This window comes from Mastacembelus armatus, chromosome 14, assembly GCF_900324485.2.
Source record: "Mastacembelus armatus chromosome 14, fMasArm1.2, whole genome shotgun sequence".
NCBI classification, from domain to species: domain Eukaryota; kingdom Metazoa; phylum Chordata; class Actinopteri; order Synbranchiformes; family Mastacembelidae; genus Mastacembelus; species Mastacembelus armatus.
In genome coordinates, this window is record NC_046646.1 from 17,997,397 (window position 1) to 18,021,917 (window position 24,521).

The window sequence follows — 24,521 nt, forward strand, 5'->3', positions numbered from 1 at the left end:
ATCGTGACTGAAATCTTGGATCAAGCAGCGTAATTCTTTAGAAAATACAAGATTTGTGTAGAACTTAGCTATGTAATAAATATATACAAAAAAATATACAAAAACGATAAGATAACCCGAAAAAAAGTTAGAAAGAGTGAAAAGACGCAAGAGCTGTTGCAACCAGCATCCGGCTGGCAACAGCGCCAGAAGGAGCTGACCTCCAACATTCATCCTAATGCCCGGACCATAAACTCAGCTGTGTCAATCACAATACTATCTTTGCTCAGTCCTATTATATACTCAATAAAAACAGAAGAAATTCTGAGCTCAGAAAGCAGAGTGTTAAAATAACATAATTCTGATTTGTAATTTCTTTTATTAATAAGTAACTTTTTAATAGTAAGTATCAGTGTTTTAGTTTTACAATGGTGGTTGTTATCAGGTATTTTGTCTTCAGTGGTTTCTGGTTAAAGACTATTGATACCTACTACATACATTAAACAGGTTTAAATCAACTCAGACTGCAATACATGGATCAATAAACTATCCTATTTCTGGATCATTTAAGCAGCATGTTGAAAACCTTGTAACTATGCTTAGTGATGTTTTTTTTTCCCAACACTGCTTCATTTTCTTCAGAAGTCAGGAAAAGGCTGGTTGCTGCCTTCTTACAGAACAAAAAATGACAGCATGTATTTTGTTCTTGTTAACTGTCACAGTCTCTTCAATGTCAGTCTTTTGTGTCAGAAAATAAAGCAAAAACAATAAGACATGAAAATGTGTAATAGAGGGGAGATTTTCTTCAATCTAAATCTCAAATCCTACTAAGTATTCATGTCTCTCAGAAGTTTTTACACTGTGCTATAAAGAATTACTCTGTATTCCACTGACAATCGTAACAGCTGAGTCAGAGCTGATTGTATTGAACCACATATTGATGAAAGATACTATGAGGAAGTTTCATATAGAATATATTAGTATATGATTCCTAATCATGTGATGTAGCTTCCTGCCTTTCTGCTGTCTCTCAATGACAGAAGAAAAGTATAAATGTTGAGGCTCTTATAGTACAGCTCATTTTAGGGAACTGTACACTTGATAGTATCTGAGGTGAGTTTGGTTAGAACAGTTTCCATCAGTCAGCTGTGTTATGTCTTATTATAAATTGTATTTGCTCTTTTTACATCTACTCAAAGTGATAATGGTCCCAAAAGTGAAAGCTGCTACCATATCTAATGTCACATTTGTTCGTCCTGCAAAATTTTATTTCAGTGGATTTTCCAACATCCCTCATGTTACATATTTTTTAATCTTCCTGTGTTTTGCCTATATCATGACTGTTGTTGGGAATGTCTTCCTAATGTCAGTGATTTACCTGGTCAAGACTCTTCATACTCCTAAATACATGATTGTGTTCAACCTGGCTTTAGCAGATTTGTGTGGGAGCACTGCTCTCACCCCAAAACTATTTGAAACATTTTTGTTTGACAGGACCGACATTGTCTATGAGGATTGTTAAGTTATATGTTTTTTGTCTATTTGTTTATAGATGTGCAGTCATGGACACTTGTCATTATGGCATATGACAGATTTATAGCAATTTGCTTCCCTTTAAGGTACCATAGTATTGTGACTAAACCAGCTATTGCTGCAATGCTGCTGTTAGTGTGGGTTGTTTTATTGAGTATAACAGCATGTACGGTTGGGCTATTTGATCGTCATTCTTTCTGTGGCTCTTTGGTGATACAAAGCTTTTTCTGTGATATGGGAATGATGTTGTACCTGGCCTGTGATGACATATCTTTAATTTTAAAAATTACTTTGGTTAGCTTTGTTTTAAATCCCTGTTTACCTGCTATATTGATAATATTGACATATATTTGCATTGCCATAGCACTGAGCAGGGTTGCATCACCAAAGGAAAGACTAAAAGCTGCAAAAACCTGCACTTCTCATCTGATTCTAGTGGCTGTTTACTTTATTCCCCTTTTGTACATCAATTTGATTTCCGACGTTGATGTTGATCGTGATGGCAAGATCATATGCAAAGTTTTACCACACATCGTACCACCTTTACTCAATCCTATTTTATACTCTTTAAAGACAGAAGAAGTGCTGAACTCTATCAAAAAACTTTGTAACAATATGCTGAGTAACATAACTATGTCCAAAAAGGTATTCACTGCTATGCTGACAAAGTGGAAAGTGTTAAAATAGCATTTACAAAGGTTTAGAATGTTTTACTATTGATTTCTTACTAGCCAGTTGCAGTCATGATGTGGTGTTTTGTCATTTATTGTATTTTGCTGCTGCAGTGGCCATGTATTTATCTGTTGTGCAAAATGAAATCAAACATGAATCTGTTAAGTCTGCACTGCTTAAAATATCACATATTTCAGAAAAATTCACTTTTACCTTCTCATCATTCACTGTTGTTTAACAATACTTCAACACCAGAGATGTACATATATAAAATAGATGAAATATATTTAAACATATGTGGTCAACATTTAGAAATTGGTTTTGAGGCGTTTTGCCTTTATCTCAGTTGGATATTGACAGGCTGCTATGAAATGCCTCCATGTGCAACTTCCATGTGCATTAACACCTAAATGACACTCCATGACAACAGTCAGCACAGGAAATAAGGTCATAGTTGAAGAATAGCACCACCATTTTACTGTGAAGAAAAGCGGTAAAATCTACTGCAGCTTTTAGAAAATGAGACTCAAAATTGTTTAGAGCAGCAGGATTTCTTTTATCTGATTTCACCAACACTCCATGTAGCTGAGACAAGGAGAGTGACAAATTTAAAGCTGTAAGTGGGAACAAAATATTCAATGAAAAACCACAGTATATTAGGGCTCTGTAGCTGTAGCTGAATTTACCAAGTGCAGGAAAGTAAATCAATAAAAGTTTTTCTCAGCCTATAAAGATTTAATTGATTTCTAGTCCTTTTTGGTTTCAGAAATGATTGACAGTGGAAGTACTGAATTAAATTTGAGATTCAGCATTTTTGATATTAGAACTACATTGATTCCTCATTTCCTGAAGTGGATCCAGTTTAATTCAGAGCCCGTCTTTCTTGCCTTAACCCAAGGCCTTTATTTCTCCCCCTTTCTGAATCCACACAGTTGTGCAAATGTAAACACCAACTTGTAAAGTGATTGCCTGTACACCCTGTCAAATCAATTTGTTTGTCAACAAAGCTTTTCCAAGCTGGAACCTCAGGACCTTGATTTTCTTGATTGATTGGTGTCGCTGTAATTTTGTGGAACCCAGATGTTTTAGAAGTCATTGTGAGCCATTCTCTTTCTGGAAAACCTTAATGTTAAGTAGACTCAATGTTTTTCTCTTCATATGCTAAATATACTCAACATATTTGGTTAAATCTTTTTAATGTACTTATTGCTTTCAGACTGTAGTCGTGTTTCCTTCAAATTTCAAATTGAAACTGCAAATGGGAAAAAAACATTTTCCCGGAAAAAAGTTTTTGCGCTTATATGAGGTGGTATTTGAGGTGTAATGAAGAGGGCATATTTAGCAAAACTGCAAAGAAAACACTGTTTTCGCATTAAAAGATCATGTGATCACCAAAAACAGCAAAGAGGAAGAAGGAGGCAGAAAAAGAAGAAATAGTAGAAGTTGAAAAATGTAGAAAATGCAATGTTTTAGTTGCATTACATGACTTAATGGAAACACTGTCATGTCAATATTGTGTTTTATCAACATTTGGAAAATAGCAATAAAGTTCTGCGCAAATCTGTGATGGAAATGTGGTTAGTGAGTCAGTGACCACAACCAAACAAAATCTACATCAGTGGTTTTGTTTGGCAAAATTTAAATCACTTAAAATTTTCTATTTTTCAACAGAATGTACAGTGAAAGACACATTTGAAAAATTGAATAATTGTGTATAAAAAGGTCCAATTAAATTGTTTAGTCACAACAGGGTGAGGGTGGGAGTTAGGCAAACAGTTGGGTTTTATAATTATAGTATAGGATTACATAAGTTACAATAAATAAATGAATAAAACAAAATTCATTTGTCTGTCATGTTGTTGTTTAACCAGCTGTCAGTCTAAACATTTATTAGTAACTGGGGACTATGATGCATAAAACCTGATCAACAGATGTGCTTGACATTCTCAGGCTGAAAGTAAAACAGAAAAGTGTATAGTTCTGCAAGTTTTGCACCAGATATTACTATGGTATATTACTGTACTAAAGGACAAGTTCAACTTTCTTTATGCAGTATTATGTTTTTATTAACATTATTACAACAACCCAAAAAGAAACAATGACAAATACTGTCCAGAATATTTTGCAGAGTATAAATGTGCATATAATAAATGCTACAGCTCTTGAAGAAACTCATGAATTGTATCTTATTCATTCATCATTCATCCATCCATTATCCATACTCACTTATTCCTAACCAGGGTCACAGGGATCTGCTGGAGCCTATCCCAGTTCTTTTCAGGTGAAAGGCAGAGGTACAGCCTGGACAGGTCACCAGTCCATCACAGCCTGGTGAGATTCAATTTTATGTATGTTTTTATTGAACCTACATTACAACAAGTGGTTGGCATTGTTACCTCACAGCAAGAAGTTTCCAGGTTTGAATCCTGGTTGACCCAGGGCCTTTTTATGTGGCGTTTACATGTTCTCACTGTCTCTCTGTGGGTTTTTTGGTACTTTGGCTTCTTCCCCCAGTCCAAAAACATGCAGCTTAGGTTAACTGATCAATCTTTATTGTCTGTAGCTGTGAATATGAACATGATCGTTTGTCTTCCTTTATGTGTCAGTGTTACTTATTTTGTATAACACAGTAGTAAAGGCTGACCACAGTAGCTTCTCAAATTAAAGAGAAAATGCCAAATGTAGATCAGATTTCCCAGTATTATTTTCTCCAGTCATGCCATGGTTTCTGAAGCAAAAACATACATATAATTTGACAGCCCTAGGTGATTTGTAACAGTCAGTCTTTTTATAGATTGCTGATATGTCCAGGGTGTACCCTGCCTCTTGTGCACTATCACCTGGGATTGGCTCAAACTTCCCCACAACCATGGATAGCAAAAATAAGCATTAGATAATGGAAGGATTTTAAAAGAAAAAAACCTTCAGAATTCATTTGACCCCCTTTTAAAAATCATGATTTGTTATGAGATGGTGGTGATGGTGATGAAGGGAGAATAGGAGAGGAGAGGAACCAAATGCAGAACACAAACTCGGTTTTATTAACCTGGATTGACCAGGATTGGGCAAAATACATAAAATGTCAGAACAGGAAAGAAACCAAAATAAAAGTCCAGCACAAGAACTGAAAAATCCACCTCATGACATTATTTTGCTTTATAATTTGTGGCATTTGTTCTAATTTATTTTCTGTTTCCACATGTATTAATACCATGGTGACATTAGTTAACTGAATTAGTTGTTTCTGCACATTGCCAACATAAATTATGAGGCAGTTATATTTTGAAATACATCACTAATTTGTGATTTGTGATCATGTGACACAGCTACCTTCATTTCTTCTGGCTCACAATGACCGAGGACAAAATATAAACGGCAGGTCTCTCACAGTACAACTCAACTGCACACTTGTTACTGTCTGAGGTGAGTATGGATACAATAGTTCACATCAGTCAGCTGTGTCATTAGTATAGGTTAATATTTATAATGGTCCCAGCTGCTACCATATCTAATGTCACATTTGTTCGTCCAGCACAATTTTATCTCAGTGGGTTTTACAATGTCCTTCATAAAGAGTATTTTTATATCTTGCTGTGTTGGGAATCATCATGACTGTTGTTGGGAATGTTCTCCTTCTCTCAGTGATTTTCCTGGCCAAGACTCTTCATACTCCTAAATACATGATTGTGTTCAACCTGGCTTTGACAGATTTGTGTGGGAGCACTGCTCTCATCCCAAAAGTCTTAGACACATTTTTGTTTGACAACAGATACATTGTCTATGAGGCTTGTTTAAGTTACATGTTCTTTGTTTGGTTCTTTCTAAGTGTGCAGTCATGGACACTTGTGTTACGCCCCAGCCTAGGGGTTAACCGGAGCGTAACATGATGTGGAGTTTTCCTCCTAACCTCTTCCACTCTCAACAAACACGGACGAATACGAATTAGACAATTAACGAGAATTATTTATTCTGTCGAAAACACAGAATACAAAACAGAATGTTCAAAACAAACACAAACGCTAATTTAGCCCTACTAAAACAAAAACGCTCCGTGAGCCCTACGATACTATACGAATACTGGAAAACAAACACAAACACTAAATATAACCCTACGATCTCAAACAAACAAAAACCAAATAACAAAACGCTAAGCAGCCCTACAATAGCTAATTAAAAGAAATAACACAAAATCACAGGTAGTTAGCCTGGACACTCCTAAAACAAACAGGAGAAAACAAAACACCAAACGTAGCCTAAATGTCTAAATTGTTCTAATTGAAAACAAAGAAAACTACTATTAACACAAATCTCTTCAAAACGAAACAACTCTAATCTCTAACTAACTCGAAATCGAAATCTTTATCAAAATAGCTGGGAATGGCAAAGGTGGGAGAATAGCTCTCCTGAGCAGCAGTCCGTGGGCTTCTTATGGTCCTTCCGGGAAGTGATGGACCAATCCCGGAAGTCCAATCCACGGTCCTTGAGTCCACGCCCACTCCAGCATCCGTCACACACACACACACATACACACACACGAAATGGGGAGGGGAGAGCCAACAACACACCAACCACACACATAATGACCTGGGGTCATAACACATGTCACTATGGCATATGACAGATTTATAGCAATTTGCTTCCCTTTAAGGTACCATAGTTTCTTCTAGAATGGTGCCTATCAGGTGGCAGCCAGTTACAGCAGCTCCTCTGCTTTTTGTTTTTTTTTTTGTTTTTTGCAAGTGTTTTTACTGAATTTTCATCTGTTAATCCAAGTCAAGTCAAGATCTATGCTTTCTCTCTGATAACAGATGAAAGTGGATGAGCTGGGATCTTCTAATTCCTGTGGACATAGGGAGCTCATGGAAACTGCATCAGAAAATATATGTTTCTGTGGCAACGACATCTTTACAAAGGAGCAACTGTTAGCTCTCAAGGGAACGAGTCTGCTTCTTGGTATAAAACCTGAAATCCCCCAAGACCTGAGAAAGCATAGGAAGGGCTGCAGAGCTGGAGTGAAGCATCGAGAAAAACGTAGGAGTTTCAAACCATTTCTCCCAAATTGTATTATGGGGAATGTGAGGTCACTCTGCAACAAAGTGGATGAATGTTCTGCTTTAGCTAGCAGCCAGCGAGAGTACAGAGAGTGTAGCTTGCTTTGCTTCACCGAGACCTGGCTTCATGAAAATATACCGGACAGCTCGCCTGAACTGCCTGGGTTGTCACTAGTGCGAGTGGACAGAGGGAAACAGAACGACAAGAAAAGAGGAGGTGGTCTCTCTGTTTTTGTTAACTCCAAATGGTGAAACCCTGGACATGTAACAGTGAAGGACTGCATCTGCACTCCAGACATTGAGCTGTTGGTGGTTGGACTGAGGCCATACTACCTGCCCCGTGAGTTTTCACATGCCACTGTTGTGACTGTTTAGATTCCTCAATCAGCTGCAGCACCGAGTGCATGTGCACCACGAGAAAGTAAGATTCTTGATCTCCTTTATGTCAATGTGAAGGAGGCATACAGCTCTTCAGCCCTCCCCCCACTTGGTGGATCAGACCACAACTTAATATATCTAGTACCAACATACAATCCCGTTGTAAGACAACAGTCTGCTACCAAGAGGTATGTGAAGGTTTGGTCAAAGGATGTTGAGGAGTGCAGAAGTGCTTCAGGGTTACAAACTGGGACCTTTCTAAGGACGCTCATGGTGAGGACATTGAAGGCATCTCTCAGGGTATCAAAGATTACATCCACTTCTGTGAGGACAATGTTGTTCTATCAGAAAAGTTTGTTGTTTCCCCAATAATAAGCCATGGATAAATAAGGACATTAAAGGCAAGAGGAAGAGGGTGTTCATGGCAAGAGACAGGGAGGAACTCCGGGCAGTGCAGAAACAACTCAAGAGGAAGCTGAGGGAGGCAAAGCAGCGCTATAGAGACAGAGTAGAGCACCAGTTGAGACAGAATAATATCAAAGAGGTTCTTTAATAGATTTGACACCACCTGTGCTTCTTACTCTGACCCAGTGTCCTCACACACCATCCCTCCTTCCTTAGCTGATGCCTCGGGGTTTCTTCACATCCCTCCACTAATGCCAATGCTGCCTCCCCATTGCCCACTGATGCCGTCTCCCCTATCAGCAGCCATACAGCATTGAAGTATACCTCACCTCCCATACCTCCTCCCCTGCCCTCACCATCTGACTCCTCATCAACACAATACACAGGCCCAGCCTTTGCCACAGAACAGGTGAGGAAGGAACTAGCTAAACTAAAGACCAACAAAGCAAAAGGACCAGATGAGATCAATCCCAGAGTACTTAAATTGTGTGCTGGACAGCTTGCAGAGGTTTTTCAGAAACTCTTTAACCTCTCTCTGAGGCACAGAAAGGTGCCTAAGTTATGGAGAACTTCCTGTATTGTCCCAGTACCCTTAGTGACTTCAGACCAGTAGCGCTAGCATCACATGTCATGAAAGTGTTTGAGAGACTGGTCCTGCAGCACCTGAGGTCTCGGGTGTCTGAATTTCTGGACCCCCTGCAGTTTGCATATCAGGAACACATCAGAGTGGAAGATGCCATCATCTTCTTAATGCACAGAGAATACTCCCATCTGGAGAGGCAGGGCAACACTGTGAGAGTCATGTTCTTTGACTTTTCAAGTGCTTTCAACACTATTCAGCCCCACCTGCTAAGTGCAAAAATGCAGGATATGGAAGTTCCTGCAGACATGGTGGAGTGGATTAAAGACTACCTCACTGGGTGGCCACAGTTTGTTCACTTAGATGGCTGCATATCTGATGTGGTGATGAGCAGCACCAGTGCACCCCAAGGAACTGTACTTTTACCATTTCTTTTTACACTCTACACCTCAGACTTCTGCTACAACTCAGGAACCTGTCACCTCCAGAGGTTCTCTGATGACTCTTCAATCATTGGATACAGAGCAGACTGTTCTTCCTCAGGAGACTCTGTTCATTTGGCGTGTGCAACAAGTTACTAACGATGTTCTATCAGTCTATAGTAGCAAGTGCACTGTTCTTTGCAGTTGTGTGCTGGGGAGGTGGCATCAAGGCTGGTGAGGCCAACAGACTAAACGAGTTGATCAGGAAGGCAAAATTTGTTGTTGGGCTGGAACTTGACAGTCTGGAGGTTGTGGCAGAAAAGAGGATGGTGGACAAAATCAACTCCATACTGGACAATTCTGCCCACCCACTTCATGAGGAACTGTGGCGAATGGGAAGTTCAATCGGCCACGGACTATTGACTATATTATTATTATTGACTATTGTTATGACCCTAGGGGTCATTATGTGTGTTGGTGTGTTGTTGGCTCTCCCCTCCCCATTTCGTGTGTGTGTATGTGTGTGTGTGTGACGGATGCGGAAGTGGGCGTGGACGTAGGAAGCCGTGGATTGGAGTTCCGGGATTGGCCCAACACTTCCAGGAAGGACCATAAGAAGACCACGGACTGTTGTTCGAGAGAGCTATTCTCCCACCTTTGCCATTCCCAGCTATTTTGCTAAAGATTTCGATTTCGCGCTAAGATTAGAGTTGTTTTGTTTGAAGATTTTGTGTTAATAATATTTTTGTTGTTTTCGATTAAGAAGTTAGACATTTAGGCTATGTTTTGTGTTTTGTTTTCTGCCGTTTTGTTTTAGGAGTTTCCAGGCTGACGACCTGTGATTTTGTGTTGTTTCTTTGGATTAGCTATTATAGGACTGTTTAGCGTTTTTGTTATTTGATCTTTTGTTTGTTTGAGACCATAGGGCTATATTTAGCGTTTGTGTTTGTTTTCCAGTATTCGTATAGTATCGTAGGGCTCACGGATCGTTTTTGTTTGAATAGGGCTAAATTAGCGTTTGTGTTTGTTTTGACCATTCTGTATCGTATTCTGTGACTGGTTGTAAATTAAACAGATTTGGAAGTTAAAGTAAGTGAGAATAAAGTAGCAATAATAATATAATAATATTGGACTGAATTGTGTAAATAAGTCAAGTGCCGTGTTGGATCGGCAGAATAAAGTATTTAACTCTCGGTCATGGTGGACCCCACCAGTCCTCGACAGGGGACTGGACTGACTGGGTTACAATACCCGGGGAGCTTGAGAGACCCCCGAAATATTGTGCCGTGTTGGATCGGCAGTGCCATGTTGGATCGGCAGACAAAGTGTGAATGTGTATCTGAGCCGTGTGCGATCGGCAGATACGCGTAAGAATGCGAAATTGGTGTACAAGTACAAAAGGTGTACAAGTACAATATCTGTTATAACATAGGAATATAGATGCATGAACGGTATCAGATATAAACTAAGTACAGAGGTAAGTAACGACATTCATGAGGGACACTCAGCAGAAGAGGTAAGTAAAAGAGGAAGTGTTCCTCAGGGGAGCCTAAACAGACTGAGCAGAGAAGAAGGAAGTAGAGGTAAGGTGAACCAGAGGCTGCTCCAGGCTGCTCCACCCACTATTTGGCTCCCACTAGTGGCGCTGAGCAGAAGTGCAGGAGAAATTACTGACCCCGGAGGAACTGGGAAGTATTGCAATAGAAAATTGAAAATTGCTCCATCTGGTGGAAATAACAAAGGACTGAAATAACCACATTAGGAGAGGATCAACATGGAAGGGGAATTTGATCGTGAGATGAACGATGACGGATGAGGCCCCCCTGAAAAATGGTTGAAGTTGGGGATACAAGTGGAATCGACACTGTCTGCTGGTAAACTGACATGTCGGGTGTTAGGTAAATTCTTTTAACAAATAGACTCAGAGGACGAGCTTCGGTAAGATTATATAGAAGTTTTACTTGCAAGGAGTAACAGTCACACAGCACCTTGGTACAGCATGAGGATCACTGGCTTCTTGCAGCCTAACACATCAGTTTTCATGGAAATACAAAAGGGAGGGGATTTCTCACAGAAAGACTTCTGGGCCCTTATCAAATAGTCAAGGTTAGAGCAAACTGTGCTCACTGAGAGCAACAATTATATTTCCACAATACACAATAGGCCCTATTCAGAAGTGTTCCAGTTATACTAAAGTAAGGTGGATTAGGTCACAGGAGGGTAAACATTTTAATTTCTCTAACACATCCCTCCTGTCTATGCTTAGCATAACTATTATATGAAAATGTTTAGCAGATCATTAATGATTATTATGCTGGTAAAACACACAGAAAGATCAGAATTATTACTATTATAGGAAAAACAGTAAAATCATAAATCATAACTATAATCAAACCAGGGTGTCCGCGGATCCTTAAAAAGTCTTAAATTCCATATTATAAAACTAAGGCCTTAATTAGCATTAAAATGTCTTAAATTCGCGTTTCAAAGGTCTTAAAATGAAATCTAACTGACCTCATAAGGAAGGAACCAACTAAAATACGCGTTTGAGGGGAGTTTACACATGCTTTCCGGCAGCTGCGTGAACTGCGGCAAAGTTTCAGCATTAGTCTTTTGCCATGGGTAAATGTAAATTTAATGACAATTGGTTACAAAACCATAATTTTGCGCCGTGGTTAAGTCCAGTTAGTGGAAACACCTGGCATTTTATTTTGGTTTTACTCAATAAATCAAACGGTGTGTAAACAGTTTATATCAATAAACAGTGTGTTATGGTAATTGGTTGTATTGTGGGATGTTTTATTTTATTTCTACAAAATTGGTCTTAAATTTCATTCAGCGTGGTATTAAAAAGGTCTTAAAAAGTCTTAAATCTAGCTCTTAGAAACCTGCAGATACCCTGCAAACAAACAAACAAACAAGATCACAATCACAAATCTAAAATGATTAGCATGCTAAATATAACTTGTAGAAGTGAGAAATAAATGTCATAACTTTCTGTCTTTATGGGCAAACAGTCATCACAACAGCACTTCCTGTAGGAATTTTCAATGTTGGAGTCATTTGTGCCCTACAGTTCAGAAGTTAGGACAAATTTATCATAGTCGGTAAAAGACAGTCAGGTCTTCCTTCATTGGCTCTGGAGGAGTTTCAGGGTCCAGGTCATCCTGTGAAATGGACTGATACATTTGTTTGTTATTGCTGTATCAATAAGGCGTTAGCAAAGGCCTCTAATACATGAATGCAACAGCAACCACAGGTAACCAAAATAGCAGTCATCACAGCCATTGAGATGAGTATGGACTGGATCAGACCGCTCCATTTACCAAACATTCCCTCCAGCCAAGAAGTTAAGTTGTTGTCAATACCAGCATTCTCAGCGAGCTCCTCAGATAAGGCTTGGAGTCCGTGTAAAGCTCGAGTGACAGATCCATCTGGGGAAGTGTTGTTAGGAATAAAGGTACAACAGGCAGATCCAAACACTTTACAAACACCCCCCTCCTTAGCCAGTAACATGTCTAATGCCATCCGGTTCTGCCAGATCATGAGACTAGTTTTACCTACTTCGAAAACTGCCTACTGCTCTGCTAAGCCTCTGACAGCATCTCTAGTGTAGTTAATGAATCTCTGTAGTTAATGACTCTCTGCTGGTTATAATACGAATAATTTATCCAATCAACATTTTTATAAATGGTTGCCCACCAAAACAGAAAAGATTCAAACCCTGCTGCATCACCAATTGTATAAGAGCACAGGTTCCCTGCCAATCAGGTGGGAGCACTGGTCTCAATTGGTTTCCCCCACAATACCACCACAGGTCAGCACGTGCAGTAACATGGTCCGTGAACCAGGAAGGGTCATAGTCTGCCCCAGGAGTGGTCACATTGGTGGTAGAGCTGCACCAGTGGAGATCACCGACCTTTCTCCCTGAAGTGGAATTTCTCAAAAACAGGTATAATTAGTACTATAAGGTGTAAAGAAAGGTAGAATAAGAGCAGGAATAGGTGGCATCAAATAATGCAAAGACATTGTTTACTGGCTGGAGGGCAGGTGGAAGTAAACAGCTGCAGTGTGCAGTTCAAGCCTGTTGGATCATTGTGTGGATCAAGTCTTATCAGTGTAACCTACATATGTTAGTGACATAAATATACTTGTCTGCTCATGTCAGCTGTTCCTGTCACACATTACCATAGTTAACTACTTTACAAAAATCAAACTGGGCAGTTTGAGTCTCATTGGCCCAAAAGATAAAAGTGGGCACATCATTAGGTCTCTTTGTCCTATGTTTGGTTTTGGTGTTGTTGACAACATTTTTATTATTCAAAATTTTTGCCATGTAATCAGCAATGGTCTCAGTCATGTGAGCATCATCCTTAATGAATGGTTTTAACTGAGGTAGATGGTAACACTGCAGTAAGATGTTTAATTACCTGGTTTTCAAAATATGTACCATTATTACAATAGATTTTCTCTGGAATTCCAAATCTGGGAATAATAGTAGTTGTCAGTGTTTTAGCTGCTGTTAGTGCATCAGGATGCTTTGCTGGAAACACTTCAGTCCATTTAGTTAATGCATCAATGATCACTAAACAGTATTTCTTTCCCTCACAGTTATTTAGTTCAATAAAATCCATGCAAATGTGTTGAAAGGATATTCAGGTAGTGGAAACTTTCCACTATTTCTTGTCACAATCTGTCCCTGTGGATTATTTTTACACATATTTCACATTGTTAATAATTTTTTTAGAGTAGTTTGTAAAACCATATGTTGTAAACACTATGTTTACTAATCTACCATCCCTCCTGCTGACGTATGCACATTAGCATGCGTCAGTACAGCTTCGTATCTAAATAAACTTTTAGCTAAACTACTTTTCATCTTTACATAATTTACACTCTTTTCCCTTTGTTTTTGTTGTTACCCATGAGTCTTTTCATTTCTAAGGTACACTGTTCTGCATGTCTTTAAGTATCTGCTCATCAGGATGTTCAACTATAACTGTAGCCTGTAAAGGCAGTGGTTTCTGTGCTACTGATTAAGCAATTACCAAAAGAAATCATATCTAGTCCTTACATTTGTGTCACACTTACAATTAGCAACCTCTTTAGGCAGCTGCACAGCATCTAATAGCTGTAAAATAAGATCTTTGTGTGTGATGGGCTTACCAAATGATGTGATCATTCTTCTGTTCTTCCACTGCTGAGCAAACACATGTACAGTTGAAAATCCATAATTGCTGTCAGTGTAGATATTAACTGCTTTTACTTCTCATAATTTACAAGTTTCTATTAAGGTAATACATCTCACTGCCTGCAATGATAAATGAGATGGTAGTGATTCAGCTTTAAAACATCTTTAAGGGTTACAGCAGTATATCCTGTAGAATTAGATCAGTCTGAGTTTTTTTTTTTTTTTTTTACAAGATCCATCTACAAACATTGTCATTTCAGCATCTTTATAAGGTGTGTCAGTTTGGTCAACCCTGGGCAACACTCTATTCTCAGTTTCAGCAATACAGTCGTGGCCCACCATGCTCAGCTGTAGGCATTAATGTAGCAGGATTAAAGGTTGTACATTGTTCAATAGTGAGATGTGGCTGTGAAAGCAATGTAGTCATGAAGGACAGATATTTAGCTGGTGACATGTATGTTATCTTGTTTTGCAACAACAGGACAGAAACTGCATGTGGAACCTTTAGTGTCAGAGGATGGAACAACATGATGTGTGCTGAAGCTTGGACTGTCATGGAGGCTGCAATAACAGCTTGAATACACACAGGCATTGATTGCTATTGGATCCAATTGGGCAGAATAATAAGCAATAGGCCTGTTTTGTCAGCACTGAAGTCATGTGACCATTTTTACAATCAACAGTTTGCATAAAACAGTTTTCATAGTTAGGCAGTCCTAAAATAGTGGTGCTGGTCAGGGTCAGACCATCAAAGGCTTTTTCTGCAATTTCTGTCATTTTATTTTATCATAAGTTGCCATAGGTGTGTCATAAATCAATTTCAACAATGGACTAGACAACTCTGAATAGTTTGGTATCCATGCTCTGCAGTAGTTTGTCATACCTAAGAAAAACATCATCTGTCTTTTAGTTTGTAATTTTGGTGCTTTAAGTATAGCTTCTTTTCTGTCTGAGTCTAGAGCTCTCCCTTGCTGTGAAAGGTCATGACCTAGGTATCTAACTAACTTTTTTTTTTTTTTTTTACAACTAATTTGCTCTTACTCACTCTGTGTCCCTGTTCTGCTAGAAACCTAAGCAGAGCTATGGTGTTTGTTTTGCATTGTTCTTGTGTTTCAGACCATATCAAAATTTCATTTACATGCAAATACATATTTGACTTCTTGCAGGAGGTGAAAACTTAGCTAAGTTAGCAGACATTACTTGGGAAAAGACGGTAGGAGACTCACAATAACCCTGTGGAATCCATGTCCAAGTCCATCTTTTGCCTGAAAACTCAAATGCAAATCAGAATTATCATTGTTTGTCAACTTCAATAGAGAAAAATGCATTTGCCACATCAATGACAGTGAACCACTTTGAGCTGGGCTTGACGTCATTCAGCAGGGTATGTGGGTCTGGTACCAGTGGAGCTCAGGTATCTCTGATAATGCCTGATTTTAGTAATGAGTCAAAATACTGGTTTAATTCCTTCAGCAGCCTCAGGTTTTAGTGGATATTGTCTTTGAAAGGGCCTGACGGTACCTTTGGTGTTATTTTAACTGGTTCTACTCTTTTGATTTTCCCTACATCTGCTGCTCCTGTAGACCATAAATATGAGGGAATTCCTTTAATTGATCTTCTTCCTCTGTTGTTAGAGTGAACACTTCTACTCATTCTTTTACACTTAGATGTTTGGCTTTTGTTGTGATTGTACACCAGTTCAACTTTTTGCTATATGTGTCTACAGATCGGTTGTAGAAAACATGAGGGTCACCTGGGACTGGCTCCCAGGCGGTCCCCACCTCTTCAGCCCTGGTTACAAATGCTCCTAAATCTTTCCACTCAGATGTTGAAGGTTTAGCAAGTGAAATGTGTGGGCTCACCCACAATTTGAACAGTTTCTCTTCCTCAGGTTGTAGTCTGCATGCTGCTGCTACATGTTTTACTAAAATGTGTTCGTTTGTAGTCAGTCTGAGTTTGTCTGGTGGATTACTAAGAACTGACCTACAAGCTCCTGTGTCACACAGGAATTTTATTTTAACTCATTGCACCAACAATGTCACTTTTGGTTTTCCTTCATACAGCATGAGTTCAGTTACTCCTTCTAAGCTCAAAATCTTAGCTTCAGTCAGATGTGTCTCGTATCTCTTTATTCTGTTCAGTGTGTGTATTTTGCATCTGACTTTTTTTATTTGCAGAGTATCCTGCTCCTCCCTCCTGGTGCTCAGGGCGTGTCTTTCTCTGTGGGCAGCTCTTAGCCCAGTGTCCTGCTTTTCCACAGACGTAGCAGTAGTCATGATTAACTATCTGCCATCTGCCAGGTCTCCAGCCACGACCTCGTCCCCGCCCCCTGCCCCGGCCATCAAACCATAACTTGTCCCCTTGAAAATAACACTCAGAAACCATTTCTGCTCCCAGCACAGATACCATGGTTCAGAATGGATGAGGACAGTGCACCCCATGTTTCTCTCGCTCTACATCCGAATCACGAGGCTAAAGAATTGGGGAAAATCCTAAAACGGGCGTTGACCCATACTGACTGGACACCCACTCCCATACCACAAGTACTGTACGCTCCCACTATCAAAACTTTTTGTATTCAGCTGACTGCTACAGACCCAGCTATTCTTGAGCACCACACTGTCTCCAGGTATCACGAGAGTGAAAAAACAAAAAAAAACCGCCCTTGTGTGTCCATCAATATTCACACAAGCCACAGGCTGCAGAAGGCATCCGAGACACCATTGACGGCCTCTTAAAGGCTGGCGTCCTGGAACCCTCGCAGTCTCAGTGGAACACCCCCATCCTCCCAGTGGAGAAAAAGGGGACCGGTAAATACCGCATGGCACATGACCTAAGGGCTATTAATGATATACTGATCACTCCCACAGTTCCCGTTCCGAATCCATATGTCACACTAGCCAATCTCAACCCGGCGCAAAGCTGGTTCACATGCATGGACCTGGCTAACGCATTCTTCTGCCTCTCACTAGCAGAAGATCGGAGGGATATTTTCTCCTTCCCCTATCAAGGGACTCAGCTCAGGTATACCTGGCTACCTCAGGGGTTTGCTCTCTCCCCAGGCATTTTCAATCAGGTTCTTAAACAGGCTCTCACTATGTGTCAATTACCCGAGCAGACTACTTTGATTCAGTATGTTGATGATCTCCTACTGGCCGCACCATCGGCTACTACCTGCCTCCAGGCCACACGATCGGTTCTACAAGTCCTATCAGACCGCGGCTTTAAGGTTAGCAAACAAAAACTTCAGGTGTGTAGGAAACAGGTTTCTTTCCTAGGACGTCTGATTTCCCAATCAGGCGCAGGGCTTTCTCCTGCCCACAGGTCCGCTATCCTGCATCATCCCAAGCCCTTGGTAGTTAAAGACATGCTCTCCTTCTTGGGACTCACGGGTTACAGCCGTAACAGCTCCTACATTCCTGACTACACCAACCTCACGAGCCCCCTCCGTCAAATGGTGAAAGAACATGGCCTTAGGAATCTATCGGCCCCTCTTCAATGGACTACCGAGGCTGAACAGAACTTCATTCGACTCAAACAAACACTGGCTACTGCAGCCGATTTGGCCATACCAGACTACACTCTACCATTTTTCCTGGATGTTTCTGTCACGGATGCGATGGCCAATGGCGTCCTGTTCCAGAAAAAAGGGGGAGAGAGAAGGATACTCATGTACACCACCGTGATGCAGCAGCAGTGGCCAAGCTCATTCAGAAAACTGCTCATATTGTGATGGGACACGCACTCCGGGTCCTCACGACACACAGTATCGTGGCCTATGTCAATTCGCAGACCTTCACCCTGTCTTCGCTCAGGCAACAGAGATTGAGTAAAGTCCTCGAGGAACCACACATCTCATATACCAATGAAGGCATCAACATGGCGGACAGAATTGGGTCCGGCCAACCTCATTTATGTGTGGAGAGGGTCGTAAAGGAAGAAAGGGTGCGACCTGATCTACAGGCCACACCGCTACCCGAAGCATGAGAGATGTACACCGATGGGTGTTGCTTCAGGGACAAGAAGGAAGGTCTGAAAGCCGCATACGCCGTGGTGGAGGAAATCGGAGGAGAGCTCCATGTGAGGTTGGCGGAAAGGGTGGAAGGACAGCAGTCTGCACAGAGAGCCGAAGTAAGGGCAGTTATAGCAGCTCTCAGACTGGGAAAAGGACACAAAGTCAACATCTACACTGATTCGGCTTACGCGGCAGGAGCGGTGCATGTGGAATTGGGACAATGGCTCAGGTCGGGGTTTTTGACTGCCTCTAATCAACCCATCAAGCACGAGAAGGACATGAGAGAGCTGGCCGAAGCATTGCTGGAACCCCTAGCTGTCGCCGTAATTAAATGCAGAGGACATGACACATCCAGCAGTGACACTGCAAAAGGAAATCAGGCCGCAGACCAGGCTGTGAAAGAGGCAGCAGGATACCAAGCCAAACTCATGTTGCTAGAAGTAGAACAGGAAATTAAGGACAGACCTAACCTGGATGAACTTAAGAGACTCCAAAAGGGGGCATCACCCCAAGAGAGGACACTCTGGAAGGAAAGAGGAGCCACAGAAAAAGAGGGACTGTGGAGGGGACCGGACGGTCGCCCTATACTTCCTCCTGGGATCAGGAGGACAGCCCTATTGGAGGCTCATGGGGTAGGCCATGTGGGGCCTAGACAGATGGTGAAGAATCTGGAACAATGGTGGCATCCATACCTGAAGGATATGGCCAAAGAGCTGGTCAAAGGGTGTGACATCTGCTCCCATTACAACGCTAAACCCACGGTACGGACAGAACTCGGTAAGTATCCCTTGATCACTAAGCCCGGGACAGAGATCATTATTGATTTCACGGACATGGGTACCACCGTCAGGGGTTACAGGTATGTATTGATGTGTGTGGATGCCTTCTCAGGATGGCCAGAAGCCTGGCCTGCTAAGAAGGAAGACAGTAAAACAGTAGTCAAGTGTTTGATAAACCATTACATCCCCAGTCATGGGTTCCCCGAGAAGATCCGGTCAGATAATGGGACCCATTTTAAAAATCAGGACCTACAAAAGGTTGAGGCTATGATGGGCCTAAAACATGGGTTTGTGACAGTATATCACCCTCATTCACAGGGAAAGGTGGAACGAATGAACAGAACGGTAAAAACCAAATTGGCCAAAATCTGTGCACAGACCAAATTAAACTGGGTGGATGCTTTACCAGTAGCTGTCATGTCAATCAGGTGTTCAGTTAACCAATCCACAGGGTTCACTCCTTTTGAACTCCAAACAGGTAGACCCTTCCCAGGACCCCACACTACGAGTCCGGTGGGAAGTGAAGAAGGAGAAGGTTTATCAGCCAAGGTGTATTTTAACTTTCTGCAAGCTCTCGTTTCAGCTTTCTCCCAGCAGGTGGCGAACAGTGAAGGAGGGGAACGACGGACGGCTCCAGGGGTGGATTGGGTACTGCTGAAGGTCATCAAGAGAAAGTGGTCAGAGCCACGGTGGACGGGACCCTATCGAGTCACAGAGAGGACATCACACGCTGTGAGGCTGCAGGGAAAAGGAGACACCTGGTACCACTGGTCGCAGTGTGCTCCGGGAGAACCACCGTCCAGATCCTTGACACAGGTCCAGGAGGATCTACAACAAAATACCTCTGTCTCGGCTGAGACAGGGAAGGACCCACCTCATAAAGGGGCAGAATAATCCCCGAGGCAAAGGGTCTAGTGCTGAGGCAGTCTACCCTCAGCACTGAAGAAAGAAGAAAGCAGCAGGTTCGCAGAAGGGAGGGAGTGAAATTAGCATCCCTCTCCAACACGGGGCGTGCCAGGCCTCCAACCATCGATTCAGGAACAAGAAGAGAGGAATGGCTTTCATTAAATAGAAACATATTGTGTAGAGCTTGTTTAGAACCATAGTTTAACTGCTTGGAACTAAAAAAAAAAAAAAAAAAAAAGAGGTATATGAAATATGTTGTTTGGATTTTGGAAGGTTGCAGGGGTCCTTATGACCCTAGTGATGATTATAACCGTGTCGTGTTTTATTTTCATTGATTTCACTTTCTCCACTGACCAAACAGAGAGCACGAGGGGACGTCGTAACTTCATCAGGGGATACCCGGGCGAACCAAAATTGACGCTCAATTACACTTGAGGTTCCTCCACCCTATTCCAATTCGATCTGTGTTCCGTGGACGATTGCTATGGTGGGGGCCCAGAGGCCTGGAGGGGATATGATATGTACCCATGTGCAGCAACTTGTGGTCCGGATTCTGCCCACCAGCTCTGGTATCTGTGCCATGACGCGATTGCGTGCTCCCTTAGTGTTGATCGGAAATCGGTTAGTATCCACGGAACAAACACAGGGCGCCTCGTCTCTGACCCACCGCAGGAGACGACATGTCCTGGCCAGACCATCGGTCACTCCAAACTTTGATTTGTCAGTAGGTTCTGCCACGTACATTGACGCTATTGGGGTACCTCGTGGGGTGCCCAACGAGTATAAATTGGCTGACCAAATTACAGCGGGATTTGAAAACATCCCTGTTGTTTCAGCAATATTTCCAGATGTTTATCTCGTGACGCCGTGGAGGGGTTGGCTGAACAGCTAGGTCCAACCTCACTTATGTCTGTACAAAATCGTATGGCACTGGACATAGTATTGGCTGAGAAGGGAGGTGTGTGTGCCATGTTTGGAGACATGTGCTGCACCTTCATTCCCAATAACACAGCTCCAGAAGGTTCAGTGTCCAAAGCCCTGGAAGGACTGTGGACCCTGTCCCGGGCCATGCATGAGCACTCCGGAATCAACAATCCCCTGGAGGACTGGATGACCAGTATGTTTGGTCAGTGGAAAAACCTTATCATGTCATTATTGGTTTCTATTACTGTATTTGTAGGGATTTTAGCTACCTGTGGGTGTTGCCTCATTCCATGTATGCGCTCTCTAGCAGTCCGCCTCATTTCCTCCGCCATTGAGAAACAGGACCTGAAAGTTCTGATGCCTTTGTTGGCCCAGGAAATGGAGCACGAGTCGGAGGACACTCAGGTAATGAGACTCACGACTATGTGATCTCCTAAGGGAGATCAAAAGGGGGATATCAAATTTTAACCTATAGGGGATTATTAATTCGGTTATAAGGTGGGCTCTTAGTAGAGCCCAAAAGGGGGAAATTGTGGAATGCAGTCACAACCACTCTGGGGAGTATTATGTTAGATTGACTTTCAAAACATAGAACAAGTCCAGTATTTTATTGTCTCTGGTGGGGCAGGTGACATGCTGGGTGTATGTGGGCAGAGCAGTTGTGGGAGACGTGTGGTTGAAGTCTCCAGAGATGAGGAAGAGGGCCGGTGGGTGCTGTGTCTGGAGCCTGCTGGTGATGGAGAGCAGCGTGTCACAGGCTGTGTCTGCGTTAGCAGAGGGAGGCACGTACACTGCTGTCACAATGATGTGCGTAAACTCCCGTGGCAGGTAGTATGGCCGCATGCTAACTGCTAACGGTTCAATGTCTCTGCTGCACAGTTGCTCCCTCACTGTACAGTGTCCTGGTTTGCACCATCTGACATTAACAAACACAGCCAGACCTCCTCCTTTCCTCTTCCCACTGTCCCCCGTCCTGTCCGCGCGCAGCAGATAGAAGTTATCCAAAGAAACGGCTGAGTCAGGGATGTGAGGGGTCAACCACGTCTCCGTGAACACAATGACGCTGCTCTCTCTGTATTCCCGCTGATGTCTTATGAGTGCGGCGAGCTCATCTGTTTTGTTGTGAATGGACCTCACATTCCCCATGACCACGGAGGGGAGGACAGGTCTAAAACGCCTCTTCTTTTCCCGGATCTTCCTCCCAGCACGGCGGCCTCTGCGAGTCTTCTTAAGCACCTCCGCCGGGATCACATGCCTGTCTCGGGGGAACATTACAGCGCTCCGCAGCGCGATCAGCAGTTCCCTGGTGTAAACAAAGGGCGCGAGGGGTCCAACACACATCGTGACTGAAATCTTTGATTAAGCAGCGTAATTCTTCAGAAAATTCAAGATTTGTGTAGAACTTAGCTATGTAATAAATATATACAAAAAAATATACAAAAATGACAAGATAACCCAAAAAAAAATTAGAAAGAGTGAAAAGACGCAGGAGCTGTTGCAACCAGCAGCCGGCTGGCAACAGCGCTAGAAGGAGCTGACCTCCAACATCCATCATAATGCCCGGACCATAAACTCAGCTGTGTCAATCACAATACTATCTTTGCTCAGTCCTATTATATACTCAATAAAAGCAGAAGAAATTCTGATCTCAGAAAGCAGAGTGTTAAAATAGCATAATACTGATTTGTAATTTCTTTTATTAAAAAGTAACTTTTTAATAGTAAGTATATATTATGGCTGGTTGCTGCCTTCTTACAGAACAAAAAATGACAGCATGTATTTTGTTCTTGTTAACTGTCACAGTCTCTTCAATGTCAGTCTTTTGTGTCTGAAAATAAAGCAAAAACAAGAAGACATGAAAATGTGTAATAGAGGGGAGATTTTCTTCAATCTAAATCTCAAATCCTACTAAGTATTCATGTCTCTCAGAAGAGGACAATGGTTTAAATTGAATAGTTTTTACACTGTGCCATCAAGAATTATTCTGTATTCCACTGACAATCGTAACAGCTGAGTCAGAGCTGATTGTATTGAACCACATATTGATGAAAGATACTATGAGGAAGTTTCATATAGAATATATTAGTATATGATTCCTAATCATGTGATGCAGCTTCCTGCCTTTCTGCTGTCTCTCAATGACAGAAGAAAAGTATAAATGATGAGGCTCTTATAGTACAGCTCATTTTAGGGAACTGCACACTTGATAGTATCTGAGGTGAGTTTGGTTAGAACAGTTTCCATCAGTCAGCTGTGTTATGTCTTATTATATATTGTATTTGCTCTTTTTACATCTACTTAAAGTGATAATGGTTCCAACAGTGAAAGCTGCTACCATATCTAATGTCACATTTGTTCGTCCTGCAAAATTTTATTTCAGTGGATATTCCAACATCCCTTATATTACATATTTTTTAATCTTCATGTGTTTTGTCTATATCATGACTGTTGTTGGGAATGTCTTCCTAATGTCAGTGATTTACCTGGTCAGGACTCTTCATACTCCTAAATACATGATTGTATTCAACCTGGCTTTAGCAGATTTGTGTGGGAGCAGTGCTTCCATCCCAAAAGTCTTAGACGCATTTTTATTTGACAGGAGCGAAATTGTCTATGAGGATTGTTTAAGTTCTATGTTTTTTTTCTATTTCTTTACAGACGTGCAGTCATGGATACTTGTCATTATGGCATATGACAGATTTATAGCAATTTGCTTCCCTTTAAGGTACCATAGTATTGTGACTAAACCAGCTATTGCTGCAATGCTGCTGTTAGTGTGGGTTGTTTTAATGAGTATATCAGCATGCATCGTTGGGCTATTTGATCGTCATTCTTTCTGTGGCTCTTTGGTGATACAATACTTTATGTGTGGTATGGGATCAATGTTTGACCTGGCCTGTGGTGACACATCTTTAATTTCAAATATTGCTTTTGTTAGCTTTGTTTTAAATCCCATTTTACCTCCTATATTGATAGCATTGACATATATTTGCATTGCCATAGCACTGAGTAGGGTTGCATCACCAAAGGAAAGACTAAAAGCTGCGAAAACCTGCACTTCTCATCTGATTCTAGTGGCTGTTTACTTTATTCCCCTTTGGTACATCAACTTAGCTTACTGGGACGATCGTGATGCCGATATCATACTCAAGATTTTACCAGACATACCACCTTTACTCAATCCTATCTTATACTCTTTAAAGACACAATCCTATCTTATACTCTTTAAAGACACAAGAAGTGCTGAACTGTATCAAAAGACTTTGTAACAATATGCTGAGTAACATAACTATGTCCAAAAAGGTATTCACTGCTATGCTGACAAAGTGGAAAGTGTTAAAATAGCATACAAAGATTTCGAATGTTTTACTATTGATTTCTTACTAGCCAGTTGCAGCCATGATGTGGTATTTTGTCATTTATTGTATTTTGCTGCTGCAGTGGCCATGTGTTTATCTGTTGTGCAAAATGAAATCAAACATGAATCTGTTAAGTCTGCACTGCTTAAGATATCACATATTTCAGAAAAATTCATTTTTACCTTCTCATCCTTCACTGTTGTTTAACAATACTTCAACACCAGAGATGTACATATATAAAATATATTTAAACATATGTGGTCAACATTTAGAAATTGGTTTTGAGGCATTTTGCCTTTATCTCAGTTGGATATTGACAGGCTGCTA